The 27,672-nt window shown below is 35.3% G+C and overlaps 1 protein-coding gene across 1 annotated transcript in view; it reads left to right on the plus strand.

The window, feature by feature from the left end:
- The first annotated feature begins 471 nt into the window (after positions 1–471).
- Positions 472–27,672, plus strand: part of LOC113395068 (uncharacterized) — a 46,472-nt gene continuing 19,271 nt past the window's right edge. The window contains exon 1 of the mRNA XM_026632613.2: positions 472–790. The gene's annotated coding sequence lies outside the window, so the exon portion shown is untranslated. The remainder of the gene's footprint in view (positions 791–27,672) is intronic.

A 27,672-nucleotide genomic window follows, 5' to 3' on the forward strand; every position in this document is an offset into this window, starting at 1 on the left:
GCTCCTATAGGAATCAAGACTTTCGTACCGTAGTCCGTATATTAATATAATTGAAGAGTGGCCCAATCCTGGAACCTGCAATAATATTTGAATATCAGTTTCTTTCTAGAAACGTATTTTTATAGTCGGACTAATTTAAGATACGATGTCTTGATCTCGATTTATATTAGAAACATTGTAAACTTCTATATTGCACAATATAATTAATTACAATTAATCATTAGTTAACAGAGCTGAGAGGTACAATACGCGTTATGACGCTTTTATTGGGTGCAATTTTAATTAGAGTATTAACGAAACGTGCAGACAGAGTGCAAGAGGGTACAAACGGGGTGCGTCGGGAGCGGAGGCGGCGGCGCGAGCGAGCGGTGTGGGGGCGCGCGGGTGCAGGTGCACCTGGGCGGCGCCCGGCAGCCCACGTGCCCGGGCCGGCAGCGCTCCAGCCTCCGCTCAGCCTCAGTCGCTCGCGAGCCGTCGCCAAAGAGCTGCTCCCGGCCGCGTCTCCGCAAGCCGCCAGCTGCCCACCGCACCGAACGCGACAGGTGGCGCACAGCGGCGCCGACGCCCGTCGCCTGCGCGCTCAGCTCGCTCCGGCCCAGTCTATACGCCCGGCTCTTGCATGAAACTTTAATACTGGGTTTGTTTAGGAATTACCGTGCAGTGACACATTTGTTTCAAGTTGTATTTTACTATAATTAAGAGTTTATGAGTGCATGTTGCTGGTTGGTTAAATTTGAAAATGGTACCGTACATTTGAAGGATTTGAAAATATTACATCCGCTTTAATACTGTAAGTATTCAAGTACAGTTTTTTTCACTTTATTTCTAAAGAAATGTGTATTCATTAAACTTAACGAACAGTTTAAAGGAGCGTCGGGTCTGTTTTACCTCTACTTTATTTAATAGAACTTTAAAGTGTAATGCGAATAAATGAATACTCATTACTTTAATCATTAATTGATTTGGTCATTGACATTTTATTATTTCAAGGTGATATTCATTATTTTGTTCAATAATTTACTAAAGAAAATTAAAGCACAAGCTGAAATATCGGAAAAAAAAATTAAATTTTAAATAGATACATAATATTTAATACATAAAACTAAAATAGTATAAACGTAGTTGAAATGATATAATCTAATATTTATATCTTGTATTTTATTTTGTGAATTTTGTTAATTATTTAATAACTATTAACACACATTTAATTCTCATATTTTGTATAAACGTTTTTGATGTGGAAACTCGTTGTAAGAGCAAATATTAAAATTCACAAAGCTTCAGTAGAAATGATTGTGATAAAGTCCAAATAATTACAAGTCATGCAATTTTCATTTCTCTGCCATTGGTTTTAGGCGATCTTTATTCTCGGATACTCGAAGAGATGTATAACAGTAATAATACTTTTATTACTGTTATTAGTATAACAGTAAAAATACTTTTATTACTGTTATTAGTAAAACAGTAATAATAGTATTATTAAGATTTTAAATGTGTGTTACAGTTTATTTCTTTAATATAATTGGGAGGCAAAACTTGTCATTTTTGTTCTCTAAATTTTTTCAAATATAACAATATTTGTGAAGAACTTGAACTATCTTAACGTTATAATAGAAAGAAAAAATAAAATAACTAGAACAAGTGATTGCTACTCTACTCGAACGTATAATAAAAATACAAAAAATATGAATCAAACCAAAAGATTTGCTCGACGCACACAACAGAATCGAAGTCATTAGCAATTCATGATCATAGCCAAAGATAAAATATAAGAGCGAACATCGTTCTCATTTTGTTCTTCAAACCCTAACATCATTAGTTCGCGAAATAAATTAACGCAATTAATAATCTAAATGTGCAGCCATTTTTAAAAGGACTTATACATTCCAACAATTTTTCCTCTATATTTTTCGTTTTTCATTTGATTAAATTGTGCGGCCTCGTTAAGTGACGCACCATCATCATCATCTACATTCCAACAAAATGAACGTTGTGCTCATTTTTTTGCATATTATTTTGATTTTCAACGCTTTTTATCATTTCAGTATGATAAAAACATGAAATCGCCTAAGGCATGTGGTTGCTTCATAGTTTTATACGGAAGAGGGTTTTCATGTGAAATGAGAGATATTTTTTTTCAATATAACACTGAAATATTTTTGATAAATAGTATTTTTTTCACGTTCAATATAATATTAACATTTTATACAATTACATATAGTGTTTAACAATTTTGAACAAATATAGTGTTTAGCAATTGTGAAAGGTGTATGACCTATGCGTATTAAAATTCTACCTATTGTCTATATATTGTCCTGACATTATAAAAAGTAACAGACAGTAAATGTCCCACAATATAACGCTACTCCGATGCGGGTTGGTGGACACACATGTACTGGACACAGGAATTGCAAATACAAATAAGCACATCAAAATGAAATGGTGCCTGCCTGGGTTTGAACACGCGATTATCGGTTAAGATACACGCGTTCTAACTATTCGGCCATATTAGCTCTATAAGCTTGTAATAACTAACTATTTGTCACAAACAACTGGCAACTATTTCACACACAACATAATTTTCAGTGCCTGTACGAATTTGGCGATGAACATTTTTAACCTGTTGAGGTGCAATGACCAAACATACAGGTGACATCTGTTTGTCATATTGTTGTTAATAAGGTAAAACATAGATAAAGCAATTATAAAATTATTAGTAAAAATAAATAAAAAGGTTATTAAGGCAATATTTGCTTAGTGCATTACTGAGTTAATACTTATTAATAAGAATTCTGATATGTTAATAGCATAAACGACAATCAAGATTTCCTCTCACGACATGGTCTTATCTCTATCACACGGATCTTCAAGTCTATTATGGGTCGATTATTTTTTCTAGAGCTTTGATGTTACGATAAAGATTTCAATGCTATCACATAACTGCATTATTATATTTAAAAACTATCCACGAATCAACATTAAAATAATTATTTAATATCAAACAGCATCGCACCCTGTTTTTTTATTTATAATGAACACTCCTCGATAATACTCGGTTTTTGTATTCAAGAAATGATTCGTTTTGTCCACGAATGGTATGATTGTTTACGATGCGTAATTAAAAAGCCTCACTGTTAAAAATATTCGTATGTATTGAATTCACATGTATGTAACTTAAAAAAACACTTTCTTTACTTTTTTGCGTTCTTTGTAAATCAAAAACTATCGGTTGTACAACTGATGTAGGATAAAGATTAGTTCAAAATAACATTGCGTACTTATTACTTGTAATTGGAAGATTACTTTCGATGACTTTGTAATATCTATTAACCATAGACGGGACTTGTGCAAACTTGTCAGGAGAGCTACAAACCATTTATCAATTATTCTACTGTTAAATATCTGTTCTATGTATTAGTGTGTTCCACTGTGAAGGGTGAGTGATTCAGTGTAATAACAGACGGAGCGCAGCGATTTGATAATATCAGGAATTGTTTATAATTCTTACTATGTCAACGTTAATGTAAAAGGTGCCCTAAACTAAGGGTACCACTTCGTGCCCTAATTTTATCTGTTTTTCTACTAAAAATAAAAAATCAGAAATATAACAAACATTGTGTAAAATGAATATTAGGATGAAAAAAAATCGGTGGAATATTTCATTGTCAAAACTGATCTAAATAAAAAGTCGGGTCACTTTTTAAAACGATTTCACAGCAAACAGATTACAGTTTTGAAAATAAAACAACTAAAAATAAAACACTTTCATTTTTGCATATATTTACACTGTATCATTTTTAAAAGCAATTTAAAGGCAGTTTGAAAATAAATTAAAATTCGAATACTTTTTTACTATGAATAACATATTTCTATCATTGGCTGTCTGCCCATCGCTGCGACGAACATGACCAAACATTTGTGCCCGGAAACTTACCATGATGATGCGAAACATGGTGTAAAGCTTTTGTTGTGAAAGTATTTTTGGCAAACTGTCGATTTTACTTTATGAGGAAAATTAACAAGCTATCTTGTGTTACATAAGATTGTGAATAGTATTACTTAAAATGATTAATATAATTTTAACAAGGCAAATGAGAAAAACAACACGTATAAAACCTGTATTATAGTTATATTACAGATATGTTATATTTTTTTTTTATATAAATAAAATAATATTCTTCTGGCATCTCTCTATTTACGAGGATGGGAGACTTTAATAGTCCAATACAGTGGCAATCTGACACAACGTCAAGTTTAACGTGCTTTCCAAGACACGGAAGTGAAACACAGTCATCTTTCAATTTTCTTACTGCGAAAGAGATTTTCTTTAATTAAAAATCCAATATATTTTAATCAACTAGCTCCGGAATCAACCTCAAGTTCAACAATCTTAGCTATTAGAATAATATTAGGGAATTTAGTTTTACGCCATTACCTGCTTATATATCTTCATTTAATTGTATGTCTGTTTACATGTGTTTGTATAAAAGTTATATTACTACAAGTTTTTCACGTGATGCTAAACTAGTTTACTAAAGTAAATCATCTAATCTCGCATGCAGCAAAGCATGTTTTAAGTAAATCATAAATGTTTATGAGAAAATGGAGTCGAGCGCAGCATCTTTCCGAGATAATTATAAAAAAGCATAAAAACTACCGAGTTAGTTTGCACGTTTTGTAATAAGCCACAATTTCCCCATTGTTTTATCATGAAGCCAGTATTAAAGAGTTTCAAAACACTCCAAAGTCCTTGTGTTTTATAATTTTTATCTTGTTCAGTCAAATTAGAAATCAAAAAGGAAAACGTACGAATACTGCACATTAGTTAAAAAATAATTAATTAATTAACATAACTTCTCATGTAATTATATGGAAAAGGTTTTCTGTCAAAACAAAATCAACATTTTAACCAACAACAGATACAAACATAAGGTAATTTAATTCAATTTGAGACCTAATTTACTACGAAAACGTTGAATAATTAATAACTTCAGTAACAGTTAATGAATACAAACGACTCTTCAGGAGTGGACCAAGGAATATCACCATAATGTTCGTTAAAACAAACAACTAAAACGTGTCTATATAATCCAATAAAGATTATGTTATTTTATGGAATTTATTACAATTAATTAAATATAATAATAAATTAAATTAAAAATAATTATTGTCTATGGATTTATCCATAATTTTTTTTTGTCTATAACCATAAACAAAAAATATAATATTAAAAATTGCCTGCAAAAATAAATTAACCCTCTAATTGATTTACTTAAACCCTATCCTTTAATTTTTTTATTTACTTTTACTTGTTTTTGGCAAAGACAATCATCTTATGAATATAATCATAATAATGATAGGAATCAATCATCATAAATATATTTTTAGAACCAGAAATAGGAATCACTAAAAGAAAAAAATAAACAAATAGGCTAACCTTTACAACAATGACCTTTAATTTACAATAACAATCAATCTACCACAAAAGAAAAAAAAACATTTAATCTACAAGACAAATAACCATCAACACTACACAGTCAATATGATAATTGCCCTCCAATCTGTCTGCCGCCAAAAAACAACTCCCGCCTTTTTTTTTTTTTTAAAGTGTATTTGTTTGACATGACGCAGATGTCGCTCGGCTAAGATGTTATTCCAACACGGCCTTTCCTGACGGTGCGCCGTCCTCGGGCACCCACACTGTCTCTTGATTGCTGATGAGATTCGCAGAAGGCCCGGCTATAGCGACATCCACGATCTCATCGTCATCATAGGCATCTGTCAAAAAGAATTTATTAAAAATAAACGAAATAGAAAAATATTTGCCGAATCTTTCATTCATCACACTTATGCGGCCCTCTTTCACTCAGCCATTATCTATTTCGTCAATCACACTAATTAAGCACGTGGTAAACACACAAATATAAAACTTATTGGACAGAAATGCAAGTCCTGGGCAGAGGCAGTATTACGCGATGCCCATTTTACTTTACCTTTGGGCAGAGGCAGTATTACGCGATGCCCATTTTACTTTACCTTTGGGCAGAGGCAGTATTACGCGATGCCCACTTTACTTTACCTTTGGGCAGAGGCAGTATTACGCGATGCCCACTTTACTTTACCTTTGGGCAGAGGCAGTATTACGCGATGCCCACGATATAGATCCATCGAGCAGAGGCAGTTTACGCAGTGCTCATATTTTGACATGATGAGATAACGTTTGGCACACTTTCAATCAGGTCGCTTACTTGAGAACTTCGCTTTACATTACTGTTTTACCAGTCAGACTTTCATGATTCGCCATCGTTTGCATTACACATAAACTCATAGCTGTAAATAAAAGCGATTGAACTCACCCTCGAAGAACGATGCGCAACTTTCAGGGCACCATTCACCCTTCCAAGGTACCATGTATTGGGCCGCCGCTTGAGTGGTCTTGCCACGAGCACCACTTAGCAGTTTTAATTCATAGCGGCCACCTGGTAAAACTTTGATAACACGGTATGGGCCTCGCATCCCCGCGTCGAGTTTTCCGGTTGACTGCGAATATTTTATGACGAATGCACAGTCACCGACGTTAAACGTCTTCGGAGGTCGCCGGTCTTTGTTAACGTAAGAATCTTGATCATTTCGATTCTTCTCTAGCAGTTCGCCAGCTCGGCTTCTGCGCATCTCTCGCCAAGCTTCCCGAGAAGTGGATGTGTTTTCAATTGCGACGTCTCGAATCAAGCTTCTAATCACGGGCGTGGTAGCTTCGATGCCAACTAACAGATTTAGGGCTGACAATTGTGTAGATTTCTGCCTGGTTATATTTAGCACAAGTTGAATTTTAGATAGAGACTCTGACCAAGACTTATCACTAGTACTACTACCGACGCGTATCAAGTTCAGGACTGTACGGACGTATCTCTCAGCTTGACCATTCGAATGATGCATCCCGGGCGTCACATAATGTATGTCACACCCGAGTGCAGATATCCAATCGGTGAAGTCAGCGGCTTCGAACATACGTCCGCGGTCACACACAACCAGTTTCGGAACTCCGAACAGAGATATCGCATTGTCGAGCACGCGTTTAAGTTCACTGGTGTCCTGGCGATAAATGGGATAAAGCAAGCAGAATTTTGTAAAAGAGTCCACCAGAACGAACACAAATTTATACCCGTTAGATTCAGGCAACGGGCCCAGGACGTCAACGTGGATTGTATCAAAAGGAACATCGGGCTTACGCCACGATGTGATAGGTTGTCTGGGGGCCCTAGGAACCCGTTTCTTGGAAATGCATATGAGACAATGCGAGGTATATTTCGCGACAAACTGCTTAAGGCCAGGGAACCAAAAGTGCTTCCTGATAAGGTCTAGAGTCTTATCAGTGCCAATATGCCCATGTTCGTCATGGAACACGCGTAAAAGACTTAGCCGGTGACCTTTGGGAATGTAGCACAAAAGTCGAGATTCCTCGCCGAGTGGTGAGTACCGATAGTAAAGAAGACCGTTACGGCTTTCATAGCGTCGTGAATCTAATTCACCTTCGCTAAGCTTCCTAAGAAGGTCACGGGTTTCGTCATCAGCCGCCTGGGCCATCTGAGCCCAGTTGGCTGGTTTATCGATGTGATTAATGTGCACTGCTGGTGGATTCCTGCTTAAATAATCAGCGTGCGTCATCATTGCACCTTTTCTATACTGGATCGTAAAGTTAAAATCTTGCATAAAAATCCACCAACGAGCAACGCGCGGAAGCAGGTCCTTCTTTCGCTCGGTGGCCTTCAGAGCGTTGCAGTCGGTGACAATTTTAAACGGGATTCCAATTAAATGGTGCCTAAAATTTTGCAACGCCCTGACGACCGCCAGCGTCTCTAGCTCATACGAGTGATACCTGCTTTCAGCGCCCTGTGTCACCTTACTAAAATAAGCTACGACTCTCTTACTGCCATCATCCTGGACCTGCATCAGCACGGCCCCGTAGCCTGCGCTACTGGCATCCGTGTGAAGTTCAGTCTCTAAACGAGGATCAAATATTGCGAGTATCGGTTCACTAGTTAATGCTTTGATAACATATTGGCGAGCCGCTTCCTGCTCGGGGCCCCAATTAAATTTAGTGTCTTTTTTTGTTAAGCGTGAGATACTAGCCGTCTTAGTCGCATACCCTTCAATGTACCGCCGAAAATATCCCGCTAGACCGAGGAACTGGCGAACCTGTTTAACATTACTTGGAACCGAAGTGTTTACCAGTGCCTCAATCTTTCGGGGGCTCGGCCTAACCTGACCGTGTGCTATAATTCGCCCCAGGTACTCAACCTCAGATGTTAAAAAAGAACACTTTTTCAGGTTTATCGAAAATCCCGCTTCAGTGAGAGTTTGCAAAACTTCCTTTAGTAAGTTAATACCGTCCTGAACCGTTAAACTCATAAAAAGCACGTCATCAATGTAAATAAGGGTATCACCAGCTTCGATAAACTTTTTGAGGGTCTTTGTGATGATTCTCTGGTACACGGTTGGAGCATTACACAACCCAAAGGGCATTTTACGATATTCGTAGTGCCCTTCGGGTGTAACAAACCCTGTTAGGTGCCTTGACTCCTTGCTAATCAGAATCTGGTGGAACCCTGATGCCATATCGAGGCTCGAGAAGAATTTAGAGCTCCCAAGACGGTCTATGTGATCTTCAATCAACGGTAGGGGGTATCTGTCTTTAATGGTAATTCTATTAAGGGCGCGAAAGTCCACACACATTCTGTCCGTACCGTCTTTCTTTTTTACTAGAATAATGGGACTCGCGTATTCAGATGTTGACTCCCTTATTATTCCCTTGTGCAATAAGTCCGCAATCATTTCTCTAACTTTTAGTTTTTCTGGATAAGACAGCCGATAAGGATGGTAAGTGACTGGTATTTCACTGGTAAGGCGTATTTTCATTTCACCCGTTTTTACAGTAGTAGTAGCAGTACCCGAAATTAAAAACGGCAAGAAATCTTTTAGTACGCTTATAAGGGAGTCAAAATCCTCACCGGCCAGTGGTGTGCTTATATCATCAAGGGAATTTCGCGTTACCTTATTGACCCCTAGTACTGCCTGATCTAAAGACCGAGTCAGGAACTGCTTATCTTTGGTGCGGACAAACGTGACCCCATCCCTATTTAATACATCGGTTCCGATAATAACCGGCGTATTCATACATGATGACGGAACGATGATTAAATCTACCTCAAGCGAAATGTGACTAAACTCTAAGGTAAGCGTAACGAATTCGCGTGCGATAATTTGATCGCTACTGATACCCTTCAAGATACAGTGAGTCGGCTTACGTCTGCACGCGAAATGCTTAACGGCGTCTGACGATATAAGCGACACGTTTAAGGCGCCGCTGTCTATCAGTACATCAACCGGTATGCCCTGTATAACCGCGGCACTAATGTCGCTACAACGAGAAGCGACAGACAGTTCCTTACATAGATTAACTTTCCTCTGGCTATTATTCTCGGTCCTAGACTTCGCGAAACACTTATTTTCTTCATGACCGACTTTCTTGCAAAAAGTACATGTTACTTTAGAGTAACCGTCAGACGGTTTTCGCTTTTTAGGGCAGGTATGCCGCGTGTGACCCGTGTTGTTACAGATGTAACACCTAATGTTAGAATTCTTCGAGTCACGCTTCCTAACCTCACTAGGCCTAACTCCACGGCTATCTATTTTAACGTTGTGATTCGATTGTTTTACATAAATAGCAAGGAATGAAACTAAAGTATCTACCGTCAGATTAGCGTTCATGGCGGCCGCCCTAATTTGTGCGTCAGTAATACCACGAATTACGATTTCAACCCTTAGGTCCTCACTCAACCCATTAACTATGCGCAGTCGCAACAAGGAGCGGCGTGCGTATTCGGCATACGTGGGAAACTGATCAGAGGTAGTGGTCATAACCTCAAAGAGAATATTTGCCCTGTTGATCCTTTGTGGGCAAAGAGACTTAAACTCCCTCTTGAAGTTCGACCACGACCGATCATTTGTTGTCCACTCGTCAAGCCAAACCCTCGCGTCCCCCTTCAAGCAACCCGCAACTCGAGATAAACATTCTGACTCACCCCAGTAATTCGCAGATTTAGCACGTTCCACTTCGTCACACCACACCTCAAAATTATGGATAGTCGGATCAAAACTAGACACATAATAATCACGTTGCTTATTGCGGGTAATCGAGAACAAAGCGTCAGCGAAAGTATGCGCTGATGAAAGTAATTCGCTATCATTCTGAGATGTGTTGGGCACGTTACGCGGAGGAGGCGTTTGCGAGATATTCGTTGTGTTTTCCTCAACCGCATTTAGCCTAGCTATGATTGTACTTAACGCCTGTTTCACCGAACTATCACGTTCAATACGGCGAGAGCGATGATGACGAGACCGAGAACGAGAACGATGCCGACGCGACCCTCGTTTCGACCTACCGCGAGGTACTTCGACCGAATTACTACGCGAACGCGACGTATTAGACATAGCAAAATATATTGATGGTTATTTGCTAATATTGGTACCAAGTGGGCACAGGCGAATCCCACTTCTGATTTTAGAACCAGAAATAGGAATCACTAAAAGAAAAAAATAAACAAATAGGCTAACCTTTACAACAATGACCTTTAATTTACAATAACAATCAATCTACCACAAAAGAAAAAAAAACATTTAATCTACAAGACAAATAACCATCAACACTACACAGTCAATATGATAATTGCCCTCCAATCTGTCTGCCGCCAAAAAACAACTCCCGCCTTTTTTTTTTTTTTAAAGTGTATTTGTTTGACATGACGCAGATGTCGCTCGGCTAAGATGTTATTCCAACAATATATTTAACCCTTGTATATTTATGTATGTAAATTAAAAAAAAAACTTTAAAAATAGTACTTAAATAAAGGATTTATTCAACCTAGTCCCATTTCCTGTTATTCGCGCGAACGAAAATGCGCAGCTTAGTCGCGTAAAACGTACATAAGTTTTTCAGAAAAAAAAATTGTTAGTAACAAAAATGAATATATCAAATTGGTAAAATAGGTTAGTTCATGGTTTGAATATATTAAGTCATTGTATTTGATTGAAACTATGATTACTATTTTTCTGTTATAATCTTTAATAATTTTTCACAAGTGAGTGTTAGGTGGAAAGTAACTCAATTGACAAGCCATTTTAATAGAGAATAGCCAACTGCCTAAGAAATGTTATGCAAAAAGTCAGTGTGAAAACAAAGGTCCATTAATCTTAATATTTATATATATATTATTTATTTTTATCGCTATTCTTTAACTTTCTTAACCACTCGTCATCGATAACACGGCAGTCCGTGCCTGGTCTTTCCAAAGAGTGTAAACACTACAAACTTCGAAACCCCTAGCCTTTTTATCCGACTTTGATTCTTCACATGGGGCGACAGTGATGTCACTTTCCCAGTCGCTCCTCACTAGTGGGCACATTAGCACGACGACATCCTTGCTGTCATCTATCTCAGGGCTATATGGAGACACATGAGGCTACCACAGCGCTTTCACCATGCTGACGGAGGACGTGAGCCTGCTCACATACCCCGTTTCTATATCCACGGTTAAGCGTACTAGAACTGATACGGTGTCGTAGCATCATTTAAAATTTATGAGACTATATCAGACTATCTAACTCGTCGGAGATGACGTTTATGTTTACAAGCTCATAACCGAATCACTAAATCAACGAAGCAATCATCGGGTACATCTACACAGAAACAGTAACGTTCGAAAAACGTTTATTTTATTTCATATTACATATAATATATATAAAATATGTACAACCAAAAAGAGAGTAGGTAATACTCGTGATTATTACAAGTTTCTTGAACTTGAAAAAGCATGAGAAGATATATTTATAGTTTAATTAATGACATGTTCGTACACTCAATATGCACTTGACTGTTTTTAAACGAATCGTCTGATTTTTTTTAGATTACTGTAGCATCTTCTAAATTAGTTCCAAGCAGCGAGGCAGATGTAAATAGAACAATGTTGAGTAGAGCTGCATTTGTTTCGTCGATTGTGTTGCAACAGGGCGTACTGTTGACAAAACACACCACACAATGGGTCACGATTCTCGTCGTAATAATATATTCCAAGCTCTCGAGTCCGGCTCAAGATCTGCTGTTTCATTCATCATGTACGCCTAAATATTCAGTTTACTCGTATGCCTGAAGAAACTTTTTAAATTCCTACGTCCGTAAGCTCCGCATGCAGTCAGCATCCCTTGAAAGTTTTCGCGAAATGTTTCTTTATATCCAGTGTGCACTGATTCACTTCTATGTTAATACATTTATTTTTATTTAATTCACTTGAAGTACTTTAACTTCTATAAAAAGATTTATTTTATTATTGCTCAAAGTTGGCAGTTAAGTCTCCAAACTTTAAAGTCATGAAAACGAACGCTATGTATCATTTATACACATTATTCAACAATATGATTTGTATTCCGATATTGACAGTATATTTATATTCCGTTATTAATAAATGAAGCAGTTTATATTTTTCGAAATTGAAAAAAAATATTATATCAAAAATATCAGGCCAACATTTTCAAGTTATTTGAAAAACAGATACATATATAATTATAAATATAAATAAATATAAATATTGGACAACATCACATACATTACTCTGATCCCAATGTAAGTAGCTAAAGCACTTGTGTTATGGAAAATCAGAAGTAACGACGGTACCACAAACACCCAGACCCAAGACAATGAACTTTTTCTACATCGACTCGGCCGGGAATCGAACCCGGGACCTCGGAGTGGTGTACCCATGAAAACCGGTGTACACACAACTCGACCACGGAGGTTGTAAAATTATATATATTTAAAATTTTAAAGCGCAATATCTTTCAAATACGTTGTTCGATTTTGATGCACCTGATTCACATTTAAGGCTTGGCACCAACTTTAGCAGTTTTCCAGTACTATTTCTTAAATAATCAGTTGATCTTGATTCTATGAACATGGGATAACATAGGAATCTATCCGTAATACAGTTTGAATCATCAAAATTGGTTCAGCTTTTTACGATCAATAGATCAACATATATGAAAAAACATCTAAAGCATTATTATTATTACGCCTATTTTATCACGTTAAATTATATAATCTATAGCCTATTCGAATGGACGTAGGAAGAAATATAAAGAAACTTTTAGATTACGTATTTCATGCGATTTGCTAATAACTCAATTATGTTGTGCTAAGAAATCAATTTGCTGTCAAATGTTGTTTATTTAGCTTTTTTCCTGTTATGGTTGGAATAGAGTATTCAGTATTATAATATGGTGTAATAATGGTCGGAGCACTCTGGCTGTATTAATATCTATTGATCGAATATTAGACAGATTTTGATGAACAATAAGTAGAGCTATTACTCACTAATGTAATCTGTAAACAATATAATGATCAATAAAATAACATAACATTAATTTTACATACATATATAATAATTAAATATTTTTTTTCCAAATTCCATCAAAGAAAAGTGACCTGATTGCCCAGTGGTTAGAAGACGTGAATCTTAACCGATGATTTTTAGCTCAAACCGGGTAAGGATTACAAAATCTTCTTGTGCTTAACATGGGTATATTATATTTCATCTCATACTGCAAAACTATGTGGCGGATGAAAATCTGCCACGTGTGACCCACTTTGGATCAAAGTGGAGCTAGCTCCAAAAACATCTCAAAGAAAAGAAAAACAAGACTTATTAAAATAATTTTGTACCTTTTTCTCTTATAATATGCCTGCATAAAGATGAAACATGATATAATTTATATATATATATTTAAAGTTTAATTATTTTAAACTGGCTATTGATACAATAACAATATTTATAATATATCAGTCCGATTTTGTATGCATGCTTCATTTTCATGAAATTCAGCAATTTAACATAAAATATAGATTATTAAAATATGCAATACTTTCTAAAAACGGGAAATGAATTACAAAAAACGAACACAGTTCAGTAATTGTGAGCAAGCTTTCGAAAAAAAGCCCTATTGCGGCAGAAAAAATATTCCGTTTTTAATCATCGATCAATCATATCAATTTGATTATTATTACTCGTTGCATTTAATATAATACAACACCTGAGTAAACATTTCTATTTTAAATCAATTTAAATTATACAAAACAAAACTGTAAATAGGTTCCCAAGTGGCAGAGAGCAATTTGTTCTTGTGAAAACCTAATGAAAGGAAATTGAGAGGCGAACAATGGTGGAAAGCGCATACAATATTTAAGGCCTAATAAATATAAAACATCGCCACAACAAAAGCAACTTTTGCAGTTTTACAAAAATAAAACAAGCAAGTTAAGATGCTCGAAATTAAATAATATCAAAAGTTTCGATTAAATTAAATAAGTGTGAAAACGAATTGTATAGAACTAAAACTACATTTCTATTTCTACGGAATTCATATACATAACTTTAAAGGCACTGACAATGAATGTTATTATTGGCCAAGCTCCTAAGTATTAAGAAAAGCAACGGTCTTAACGCATCGTTTCGAAGCTTTATTTCCTTTATACATTAAGCTCATAAAGTACGATAAAGATTTTATGGATCGCTCTCTGTAGGTACAATATATATCTACGTTTTATTTGTTACTAATCCAACAATCCCTTGTGAAAAAGCGTCATAAGAAAAGCTCCAAAGAGGCTCTTATCCAGCAACAACACGCTGGTTGCTGTTGTTGATACTACGCCTTGTTAAGAAGTTTTAATTTTTAATTAATTGTTATCTTAATATTTAAAACCTTACCTAACCTTATATAATGTCAATGTGTTATGACATAATTTGAAATAATCAAAAACATTAAAATGTCTTAATCTAAGCATGTAATTAATGATGATTTATTTATTTTATTGTGAACTAGCGACCCATTTCCAGGCCTCATTATAAATAATTCAAAGCATCGTAATATACTTAAATTGAATATGATCTAGCTATGCTGTTTTACATTTAGATTTTTTCTTATTTAAATAAAATAAACGTACGCAACAGTTTACGGTTGAGATATGTTCAAAGCATAATTATGAAATAAAAAAACTAAAGATACACTTAGGAAATATTGTGGTATATTTCTATAAAATTTATTTTATTAAAGAAGTTTGATATCAAGATTGTTATTGTATCAAAATATATAATATGCGTGTTTAAAAATAATAATTTGTACTGATAATTGTGACCGTTTTGTCGAGATGCATAACCTAAATCTCTCCGCTATGATGAAAAAGCAACTTAATAAATTTTCTATATGATTTGTTCATGTGGATGACCTTATTATTAGCTATAGTAAAATAACTATAAGACCTATAGAAAAAGGACGGCGTTTTTCGTGGTTGCGCTACGTTCAATTCATAGATAGACTTTGCTCATGTCTGGTACTAAAATTGATGTTAAATGTTAAAAAATCGAAGAAACAAGACAAGTTTATGGATATTCCAGAAGCAGATAATTTTAATACTTTGTGAGAAAAAATCAATGAATCAATTAAATTATATACATTTACATCCATGAATTGAAAAAAGTCAAATAAGTGATCAATAATTCTGCTAATATTTATTCGTGGGTAGGAAGCCAACTCAACAACAAGATGCAAAAGAGGTCATGAGTTACCAAATTAATTTCGTATTGATTTAAGCTTTACTTACTATCGTTGTGTATAAGTATACTAAACGAAACGTTCGCTTGCTCTCCAATCTGGTTTTAAGAGATCTAAGCAATCCGATGCTAACCATTTGATCTATGTTTAAAATAATAATTAGCTTCCCACTGAAAATAGTAGAAAATTATGACAGTGACATACTCTTTATAGTAGTAGTGTCTAGTTTTTTTACCGTTTTTATTTTTGTACATTGAGATTTTTCTATTGTCTCTATTTCACGTAAAGTTAAATGACAATGAATTAACTAAATATTATAAAGACTATCACGAAAAAGCAAATTACAAAGAAAAAAGCAAATTATATTTCCTAATTTTCGAAAGATTAACTAATAAACCTAACTTGACCAATAATTATATTCTACTATAAATAATAATAATTACTATTTTGAATTAATAATTATTCTTGTTTAATTATAATTGCCTGGGTCTAATACACTCGGCTTTTGGTCTTTTGCTACTTGCTCAAACCTTTCGCATACGAATAATGTAGAGGGAATATATAAATCAAGAAAAAAAAATACAATATCAATTTATGTAACTGATATTTAAAAAGATAATATTACAGAACATTTGTTTTCTAATTATCTTTTTAAATATTCAATTCAGAAAGTGAAGAATTTATTTAAGCGTTTTTAAATGCGATTCTGTAAGAATTCGCTCGACTTACAGAATACGCCATTTTTATATGTGTATCCTATAAATTTTATAATTATTATAAGCAATGTCAGAATCGCGTTCTGACATTTCACACTCGTGTTCTCCGGTGAAATTCGAGTTTCTTGCTACAGAATAGATACCTGTCAAATCTATTTTAATAATTTTGTGCAGTTCTACGATAGGCCCGATCGAAACTAAATTAGAATTAACAATTAGAGATCGTTAAAAAATTATTATATTTTAGTCGACAACATATCCGCAAAATTCGTATAATCGAGATATTTCGATAGTAATTCCATAAAAATCAATGACATGATAGTTCAACGGGCGGCCATTTTGACGTTTACGGGTTCGTTTAGAAAGACCAAACCATAATCTCAAAAAAGTTCCAAACAATAATTTCAAAAAAGAGAAAAGTAAAGGATAAAATTTATTTATTTTATCCAAGCGAAGCCGGGTTTTCATCTAGTACTTATATAATATACTCGCGACATTTAATTTCGAAATGACACGAACATAAATAGTTTCGATGGGAGAAATGCAGCGAAAATGCCTAATCTATGCAACTGAAACAGCTGGTAGCATCGGATGGTGTTACCGGAAGTTGGTCTTTGAGCCAACACACTCACTGAAAAGTTATTCCACCGTCAACATCAATACTTTTTATTACTATGTTGTGGTCATCGTTCAGATGACTTATACAGTGTTGTTTTATGAATTATAGGAACAAAGGATCTTAGAATTAGTTTGTATTACGTACAATGCCGGGAACGTAACCACTTACCATCAACATTCAAGTTTCAAGTTACAAAACGATAATTTAATATTCTATAACTTTCAATAAAAAATATATGAAAAAGTTAAAAGTCAACGTCAAAATTCTTTATTCAATATAAAAGCATTACACTTACCTACTTATCGGAAAAAATCAACTCAGACCTGAGAAGACCCGGTGATTTATTACTTGTGGACGAATAATAGATAATATATAAAAATATAATAGATAAAAAATCCTATGAGTGGTATGAGCAACCGTTTCATTGTTTAATATTGCGAGTAATTTATATTTCTTTTTAACTAATTGTATTATATCATGTATTATAAATTTATTTTACATTTTCCGTATTTACTATGACATTTATATGTAGAAAAATATGTGATAATTTTGATACGATTGACCAATATAAAATAAAAGTATTTTATACTAAAATATTTTAATTTCTTTTTTTTAATTTTCACACGGCACAGCTTCTGAACATAAAAGTATCATTCCAGTCATCTATATATTGTAAAATGTTTTTAACAAAAAAGTCAGTCTCTTAGACATATAGTTGGAATAGTTCGCTTCACTTCGAAATAAAAATTGTTCCAGAAAATCATAAAACAAAAAACCTATACAAAATCCGTTGAGTACTTTTTCAGGTCAAGAGTAGACTGTCATTAGTATTGAAAAGATACTTTATTGAACGACAACAAAAACTGTATTATGTAAAATCAGAAATGGACAAGTTTAATACATTTACAACGTATCTGAAATAGAAACTTTTTACTCAGATTTATTTTCCTGTTTTATGTTAGAGTAAGAAACTATTTGTTCTATAACTACTGTTTATTTATCTCTTGGGATTGTGAATATGTCGTCTATAAATTGGAGTCAACGGTTATGAGGTAGCGAGTGCGTGACATCTATTGTTCATTTTCACTCTCGGATGTTCATCATACCGTCGCGATTCTATTTCTTATTCTTAAGTTTTATTAGTTTTTTTTTTTTGCAAAACAAAAGCGGTTCATCACACAATCGCCTTCAATGTAGACTCCATTATGCTAATGTTGATTAACGACGACGCTCTAATGTTATTTGTCGTCGCTATAACGATGTCTGGTTGAACGGAAATCACGATCGAGGGTCTGATTTATGCACAGAATCTTTTAACGTGATTCGTAAAAGGTATAATGTTATTGTAATTTACTTTTTATTTCTCTCTCACTTACTCTTCCTGAGCAAATGATCTTTTTAAGGATAAAATTTCTTGGAACCTATCTACAATAAATGTACATTTAAACACACGTTTCTTTAAGCCTTTCTAAAAACGTTTTTTATATCAATCAATAATTATGTATACTGACTTTATAAAGTTAATATTCTATAAAATTACAGTATACCTACTGTAATTTATCCCATCTCAATAAACCTCCTAAAAGTATATACAATTATATATCTATGATTTATTCATTACAACAATTCGAATGAGAAACCTCTGGTGTTAGTTGACGAGGAGTTGTATATCCTGCTGATTCCACATGATGCTGCAGTGTCAGGTCAGGGTTACCTTGTTATTGCAATATCATTAAAGTCACCGGTATATAACATTTGAATCGTTTAAATCATTAGTAGTTTCTCAGAAAAGAGCTGACCTTTTTAAACACTTTGACGGATTTTTTCTTGATCATAGGTAAGAATATTCTCGATAATATCACATTTTAAACAAAAAAAATTGATGTTTGGAAAAACAGACAAAAATTACTAGTAATTATATTTGCTTAATTTGAATATAAAACGATACATAAATGTTCAAACATTGATTAACTTTGCCGATTTTCCCTACGTCACAACAGGAATCTACCAAGTTATAATATATGTAAACATGACCCTCGTCATTAATCCTTGGCTCTGCTATACTTCAACGACTTACATACATTCTACGAAAGCCATCTCACATAGATAGTTTAATTGTTCAGCAACGATCATTAAATATGGACCACCTGTTATGCTTTGTTTTCCAAGCACTATTTTCATTAAACGCGTGCTTACAAATGAAATAAAAAATTTTTTACGGGTAAATATTTTCAAAGTTGAAATAAATTTATACAAAGTTGAAGTGCGTATAATAAAATTTGCATTTCAATAATTTCATCATAGTTCTACAAAGCATTCTGAATTAGCTAATATTTCAAAATCACTCGTTAATTACTATTCAATTACGTTAATAAATTGGATTTCAAATACGAACCAAAATTAAAATTTGTGTTGAAATGGTGGCTTGATAAATAATGAACTGACTCGTGTCACGAGTAGTGATATTATTATTATTATTATTTTCTTGGTCACATAGGCTTTCTTTTCTTATGTATTAGATAGCCATATTTTAAGTATTGGCATTGTTTGGTAAAGAAAAAAAAAGTCAGAAATCAAAAATAAAAAATTATTAAATATTATATTAAATCGGAGGTGAGCGTATCTCTGTCATTTCTAACTCAAGGTCGCTACTGAGAATTTCTTAAAAGAATGAACTAAATGTTTTTTTTTAACCTGAGTCGAGTTTTGATCACAGAACCTTAGGATCTGTAGTCTAATAGCCTACCACTTAAGTAATTTTACTTGTGTAAAAAATCTGTAATTACAAACATACAAATTCGTAATTTCTAGGGAGAATGTTTATGCATTCAAATCTAATCCCTATTCCACTTAGTAATATTCTATACCAATATACAATTGTGGTCGTTAATCAATTAGGGAAGACCACATTCAGTATATATATAATTGACCTAACCAAATGTATCGCCTAACAAATGTATTATGTATTCTTAAGCCGAATACTAATACAACATTGCTTGCATTAATAAATTACAATAGATTTTTTAGGTTAATAAATAAATAACAAAAGCACATCAAAAACCGTAACTTCAAATATTTGCCTTCACTTAAAAATAACATTACATAATCAGTTAGCTTTGTTTTCGTTTTGCTCGATATTTACATCGAAACATCCTTGCTAACGCCGATTCAAATAATATTCTTTATGATTATAATTTATAATGTATTCAATAACATACATACAGATCAAACAACAAATGGACCTACTTTTTTTTTAAGTCGCAACACTATAACTTGATGGTCATATATCTATATCTATTATTTATAAATCATTAGCTGATTCATCCAAAGCTTGTAGACTCTCAACTACTAATGCACAACTAAAGCTATCTCATTTGTTTAATCCCTGAAACGTATTTCATCTTAATTTAAATATAATGAGCAATAAATTCCAGATGAACTTGCCAGCCTCATTTAATATGCATTGCATTAACGTAAATGAATTTTTAAACATGTTGACGATTGAAAGAATGACATGGTAAAAAACAATCTGACCACCATGAAACATCAGAATCTTTGGTTATTTAAATAATTATAATTATAGAGAACCAATAAATAATATGGAGTAGAATAAATACGAAGATATAATCATATCATTAATATTTTTCTTGTTATTATAATAATAGTTATCTAAGAAGTCACGGCAGACGAGTCTGCCTTACCCCTACGGCACGACATTGAGTTTTGTAAATACGGTTTTACTGAAATAAACAAAAAGAGAAAGTAATACTACAAAGACTTTAAGCAGCCTTTACTGATGTTATAAATGCAAAAGTCACTCTGTTTGACTGTGCGTTACGCTTTCATGGATAAACCACTAAACATGACTATAAATAGTTTTTAGAGATTCTGACCATTATAGTAATAGCAGAAATAAAGGATGAAAATGGGGGTTGTCGTCGTTTAAGTTAGAAATGTGAACGGTACAAATAACTAACAGTGATTTCAAGGTTTTTTAGATTAAGGACCAATGGGCGTAAAATAGGGGACGAAATTGAATAAATTAAGTTTGTGTAGATTAATTTATTTTGCTAGAAGCCTAGAATATGCTTCAAACTTTTTTCTCAAAAGGACAGGATGAATTAGTCCAGCCGTGGATTATTTACAATATGACAAAACGAATGCCATAAACTCAAAATTGTTGCAATTAAATACTTTACTTATTCAACATACTTTTATTCATAACTAATAAATACGGAATTTAAACATACAAGGAAGGTAAAGTTAAAATACAAAATGTTACACTCCACGAGCGCAGGAGTGGAGGTAGCAAACAACGTTGACCTTTCCCTTTTAATTCCCGCGACGCACTGATCTATATTTTAAAATGATGAGGAACTAACGCGGTGGGAAAGTGTCAAGGAGGAATCGCACTGAACGTCGTCGAATACGTTGGGGCCTTAAGGGTGGCAGGCTAGGCACTACATTTGCTATAGCCTCCCCCTCCAAGTCACGACTACGCCTCGGACGTGACTTGGCTGGTCTTCCCCTCGCACGACTTGAAAGGAGTTCCCCTTTAGCGCGATACGGTGTCAAAGCACTGGCATGGTACTTCCCTAACAATACCCCGTCCTTATCCTCAATCTCGAAAGAGTTGGGACTAATTACTGTCCTGATTCTATACGGACCATCTCGCCGAGGCCCAAATTTAGAGGTGTACCCTTGGGTACTGCTACTCAATCGATGGGTCTCTAATAATACCGGGTCACCTACCTGGTACGGATGACCTTCACGGCGATGTTTGTCAGCTGCTACCTTCCGTCGTTCCTGCTGCTGTCGTACGCGATCTTGTTCTCCCTGTGGCAGAGGACCGAATAAGTCTATAGCTATTACCTCGAACCGTTGGTGTAAAGCCGGAACCTGCAGAAACCCTGGAGGCTTTTGGTTGTGAGGCTTATACCTTTGGCATATCTCACACATCTTTATATATTCCTCCACGAAACGCTTCATCCTAGGAAAATAAAAGCGTTCGTTAACACGACAATAAGTCCTCTCGATTCCTAGATGTCCCGCCGTCGGTGCATCATGTAGTGCACCAAGTATCCTTCCCGCATGGATACTGGCACGACTAACTTAGGCTCCTCTATCTCGTCTGAGATATTCTCTCTATATACTATACCTTGGTCCATTTAAAACACACGATTCGTCCATTGTTTTGCTGCACTTGGATCTCCTTCTTCAAAATCTTTGATAATTCAGCTTACCTCTAGATCGTTTACTTGGGCAGCACGAAGCTCTTTCTTTGACTTTTGAAGCAAATTCACAAACACTGGACAAATATCACACGGAGAATCAGACCCGGTAGGTCGACTTAACGTGTCTGCAACCACGTTCACTTTACCTGGCGTATACTCTACTTCCAAGTTAAATGCCTGAATTTTCATGGCCCATCGAGCCAACCGTCCACTAGGCGTTTTAACTGATAACAATCATCGTAGGGGTTGATGTTCAGTTGCCACTCGTACTTGGGAACCTTCCAAGTAACAACGGAACTTTTCCAATGCTCACACAACTGCTAATGCTTCTCGCTCAGTGGTGTGATAGTTCCCTTCAGCAGCAGTTATCAACCTACTGGCATATTCAATAGGGCGTTCGTCTTTAGGATTAAGACCTTGCATTAACACCGCCCCGAGAGCATAAGCACTTGCATCCGTACGTAAAATAAATTTCGTCATTGAAATCTGCCACAGAATTGGATTAGAAGTAAGCCTTACCTTTAATAGCTGAAAAGCATTTGCTTCGTTCTCCCCCAGTGCCAACGTCGATTCTTTTTTGTAAGGTCAGTAAGTGGCCTTGCGACCTCGGAGAATTGAGGAATAAATTTCCTAAACCAAGAACAAGTTTGCAGGAACGTCCTCAGTTCCTTGAGATTAATCGGAACTCGCATTTCAAATACCGCTTGCACCTTGCCTGGATATGGCTCTATTCGTTTTTCGGATATCACGTGACCTAAATAATTTACCTTTTCTCGCGTGAAAACACATTTGTTTCGATTTGCTCGTAACCCAAACAATTTCAGACGATCAAAGACTATCTGCAGGTCGTCCATATTAGCGTCGAAACTATCTGAGATGACAAGTATATCATCTAGGTAAGCTATTACCTTGATGTCTTTTAAGCCCGCGCGGAAACGGTCGATAAGTCGCTGAAAGGTGGCTGGCGAATTCTTCAGACCAAACGGCATCTGCCGAAATCTAAAAGTTCCAAAAGGGGAGACAAAAGAAGTATTGTCTCTGTCTTGCGGAGCAACTTCGATTTGCCAGTACCCAGACTTTAAATCTATAGTGCTCATTACACTATTTAAAGTCGTGGACTGCAGAAGTTCATCAATTACCGGCAAAGGATACTTGTCTGTCCGTCTTACAGAATTTAAGGCTCTGTAGTCTACACAGAACCTGATCTCACCATTTTTCTTGGGCACCAGGACTACGGGTGAAGTCCATTTGGACTCAGCTTCTTCTATTACTCCTTCTTCCAGCATTTTATCAATCTCCTTTCGCAAAATTTCCTTCTTATATAGATATAGGAGCAGACTCACCTGTCTCGATTCGATGTACCGCAAACTTGGGTGGTGCCAGCCAGGAGGACCTGGCTGGAAAATGTCTTGGCTTTTGTGTAGAGGGGTACAAGCGCATCTCGTTGCTGTGGGCTTAATTTACCACCTTCCTCATCGCGCAGCTGGAGCTGTACCGCAGAGCATTGTATACTCCCTTCAGACGCCTCAAACTCTAGCGGAAAGTTGCCTGGTTGCTGTGAAATCGACCTGCACCTATTTCTAATATTAAGTACCATGCCTGAGTCATTAATAAAATCCATTCCTAAAAGAGTTCGTTTCGCGTTTGGCAATATGAAGTAGGGATGGTGACTCTTTTCACGCCGATTTTAACAAGCGCCGTTTCCACGGGCTCAGTCCGTTCTGAACCGTCGGCAAAACTTAACTCTATATTCATTATATTAAAACCACACTTAACTAAATAATTCTTAAAACTATAACTAGCTAATGATTGTTTTGCACTAGTGTCAATTATAGTACAACCATGTTTACCGTACACATATATATCAATAATTGGTCTACTAATCGGATTCACATTAACACTGCTCGCGGTCACTGATAAAAACTCAGAAGATGATGTAGCCTTTCGCGTGCACGTCGGGCAGCGCGACCTGATCACTCCAGGTGCTCCGCATTCAAAACATGTAATCGTAGCTCGGTTGGTACGCAGTTCAGCTTTCTCTTCCTTGGTCTTGTCCTCCTTTATCTTTAATCTCTTACAATCATCTTTCGTGTGTCCATATTGCTTGCAATACACACATTGAGGCCTATAGTTAACTGGTTTTGATGCTGTTGATACGACGCCAGAAGCTCGGGACGTCTCCGAAAAAGAAAGCGCGGCTGCAGCCGGCGCTCTGCGGTGACCACGTCCCTCTTCAAATAGCTCCTCTAACCGGCGTGCCTCACTCAAAAGCTGAGCAAAAGTGGAAAAGGCATTCCTTGGAAGCTTTTCTCTAACTCTTTTGTGGAGCAAACCATATAGCATATCGAGTTGAACAGTGTCACTTAGCCTGTTAGCGGGTAATTGTGCAAACAAAGCTCGAATTTTGCACACGAAGACGTCTACCGTTTCATCACCTTGTTCGTGTTCAAATATCTTCCGATATATTTGATGTGGCGCAATCCATATGCCAAAAGTCTGCCATAACAATAGAATGCTATGTTTTACTCCTAGGTACCAGGTTGAAGCGAACCCAGTCAATAGCATAGGTAGACCCTTTAAAGCTATATCGTCGTCTATACTAACACAATCTTTATAAATAACATTTGCATCAATAAACGGCTCGACGTCACCTGAGCCGTCAAAACGTGCTGTGCAGTTTGCAAAATTTGATGACACATAGGTACCGTATACAGGCGGCGGCATATACGACATCGGCGGCATACGTATAGAGTGTAAAATAGCACTTAGCTGTTGGTCCGTCATAATAACAGGAGTAGGTGTCGTAGGTATCACTCTCGGCGCACCGTGATTGGGCGCATCCGTACCATACGCGAACGGCACGTGTGAAGTTAGATACAGCTGCGTCAGCGCTCGTAAGCGCGCCAAGCTCGGCGCTAGCTGGAGATACAAATCCTGTGGCCTGCCCGTCCTGGGGCGGCGTCACAGACTCGCTAGTAGCACTTATTGTAAACGAACGGTATGAACGCGTATTCACCATACCGAATTATCAACACGAAATACACAAAAAAGTCAAAATTTGAACTCGCAAACGTACAAGAAAAAAGTTCAAAAGTCATATAAGTACCAAAACGAATATGTAACCACTAAATAAAAAGTATTGTCTATTATTATACATTTCTTTTTTACACACTAAAAGTTTGAAAAACACTGCAAAAATAGTTCAAAATAATACAGTATATTCCTAAAACTATATGATACTGTACGAACTACGTGTTTATTGGTCTTATACGTTGCAGTAAAACTAACTTACGAAACAAAATATTAAATAGTTCGAACTGATACCCGAATGTTCTAGTTACGCCAACTTCTTTTGACAAAAAAAACTAGTATCAAACACTTCGCGAAATCTGGATATCAGGTTCGTAACGACTATTTATACTAAGTACACTGCACAATATACGTAATGTTCACATGAAGTTAAGAAAATAATTTATATTTACAACACGCATAGTTCACTTTATACTCGGCGCGTAATTCTTGCAACACGACGCCTGTAACGGAATTCGGCGTGGGTACAAAATGGCGGCATGCAAAATGTTCATAGTCATGGTACCTACAGCCATTCTATTATTGCAACAGTACATATTATTCTCAAAACTATACACTAAAAAGTTAATTCACTATATATTTACACTAATTAATTATTATTTTCACAAACTAATCCACTAAGTACTTGTTACAAAGACACTTTGATTCGGCCCCACGTTGGGCGCCAATTGTTTTAATTAAATACTTTACTTATTCAACATACTTTTATTCATAACTAATAAACACGGAATTTAAACATACAAGAAAGGGAAAGCTAAAATACAAAACGTTACACTCCACGAGCGCAAGAGTGGAGGTAGCAAACAACGTTGACCTTTCCCTTTTAGTTCCCGCGACGCACAGATCTATATTTTAAAATTATGAGGAACTAACGCGGGGGGAAAGTGTCAAGGACGAATTGCACTGGACGTCGTTAAATACGTTGGGGCCTTAAGGGTGACAGGCTAGGCACTACATTTGCTATAAAATATACTTTATTCAAGTAGGCTTCCACAAACACTTTTGAATCGTCCTTTTACAGAATTGTACCGAGAATAACTGGCAAGAAACTTAGTTATTATTTAAAAAAAAATTAAATACATAGTTATGCCAGTTAAATACATTTATGTATAATATATCCTGTCTCAAAGTCAACTAGTATTAGCTCAACGCTTTTTTATCATCTATATAATCTTGTGTTGAATAGCAAGCCATATTTAATAATGTTTCTTTTTTTGAAACGAATCGAATTTATACATTGACAATGTTAAAAATATCTGCTTAATTTTATTATAGAATACCTTGCCCAAAAAAGAATTTATTGATTTTGCGGAGTCGGAAACTTGGCGTTATAAGCTTATCCTTATTCGTGTTCATACAATGACTCTCGCTGATACTATCAATGTGATCAATGTTACTGTGAATATACATAATATTGTTGTAAATATAATGTGGAAAAGTTGGAATACTTACCGTTGCGTAAGTATTTCAACTTTGTCAAAAACATCCCGAAGGGAGTCTCTCCAAGATTATAAAAAGACCGGACTACTCTCTTTTGTAAAATAAAAACAGATTAAATATCTACAGGATTACTTCAAAGTAATATGCCATATGACATAATACTATGAAAATAACCAAAAACATACTAAACAAGCGGTATCAATATCAGTTAGTTGTCTAACTTTTCCAACCGCGTATGCTGCGGTCTTCCTGTTAATAAATCCTATCTATATATAAATTATATTTTCAGTCAGATCTTAAAGAAAAAAGTTATATGATTTAAAAATATTGTTTTAAATATTTTATACGCATATGGACCTTATAGCAGAAGGGCAAGAAGATATTACAATCTACTTTTGCTACTACTTTTTAAAGAAGTACTATTTCCTTGCTATCATTTGTACAATATACATATATTTTAACGTATACATATATTAAATTTAACGTGTACAAAAGAACAAAAAAGTAATAAAAAAACTGGTGTCGTAATTCATTAAAATTTTATTTTTATTAAAATAAAGTTTAAATTAAATTTTTGACACAAATTACCGCACATCAACACTAATATATTGACTTGACAAAAGGCATACAAGTCGAGGCCTTGTGGAAGACCTTTTGCCGAGTCTATATAAATTTATGTTTCTACAAGAAGAGCAAAAGAAGCTCTCTTTTCAGAGTAAAAAGTTACCAAAGAAAGTTTCAACGGGCAATGTAATGTAAAGAGTTTACGAGTTAACCGCCATAAAAGTTATAGAAAATAAGATCACTATTAGAGAGGTAGCTAACACGTTTTGTTTGTGTCATGCTTCATTTGATAAATAAAATATAGAAGAACAATGAAATCTCATCCGTTGACTATGTAGAACCTAGAATGGTA

The sequence above is a fragment of the Vanessa tameamea genome, chromosome 9 (assembly GCF_037043105.1).
Source record: "Vanessa tameamea isolate UH-Manoa-2023 chromosome 9, ilVanTame1 primary haplotype, whole genome shotgun sequence".
Classification (NCBI taxonomy): domain Eukaryota; kingdom Metazoa; phylum Arthropoda; class Insecta; order Lepidoptera; family Nymphalidae; genus Vanessa; species Vanessa tameamea.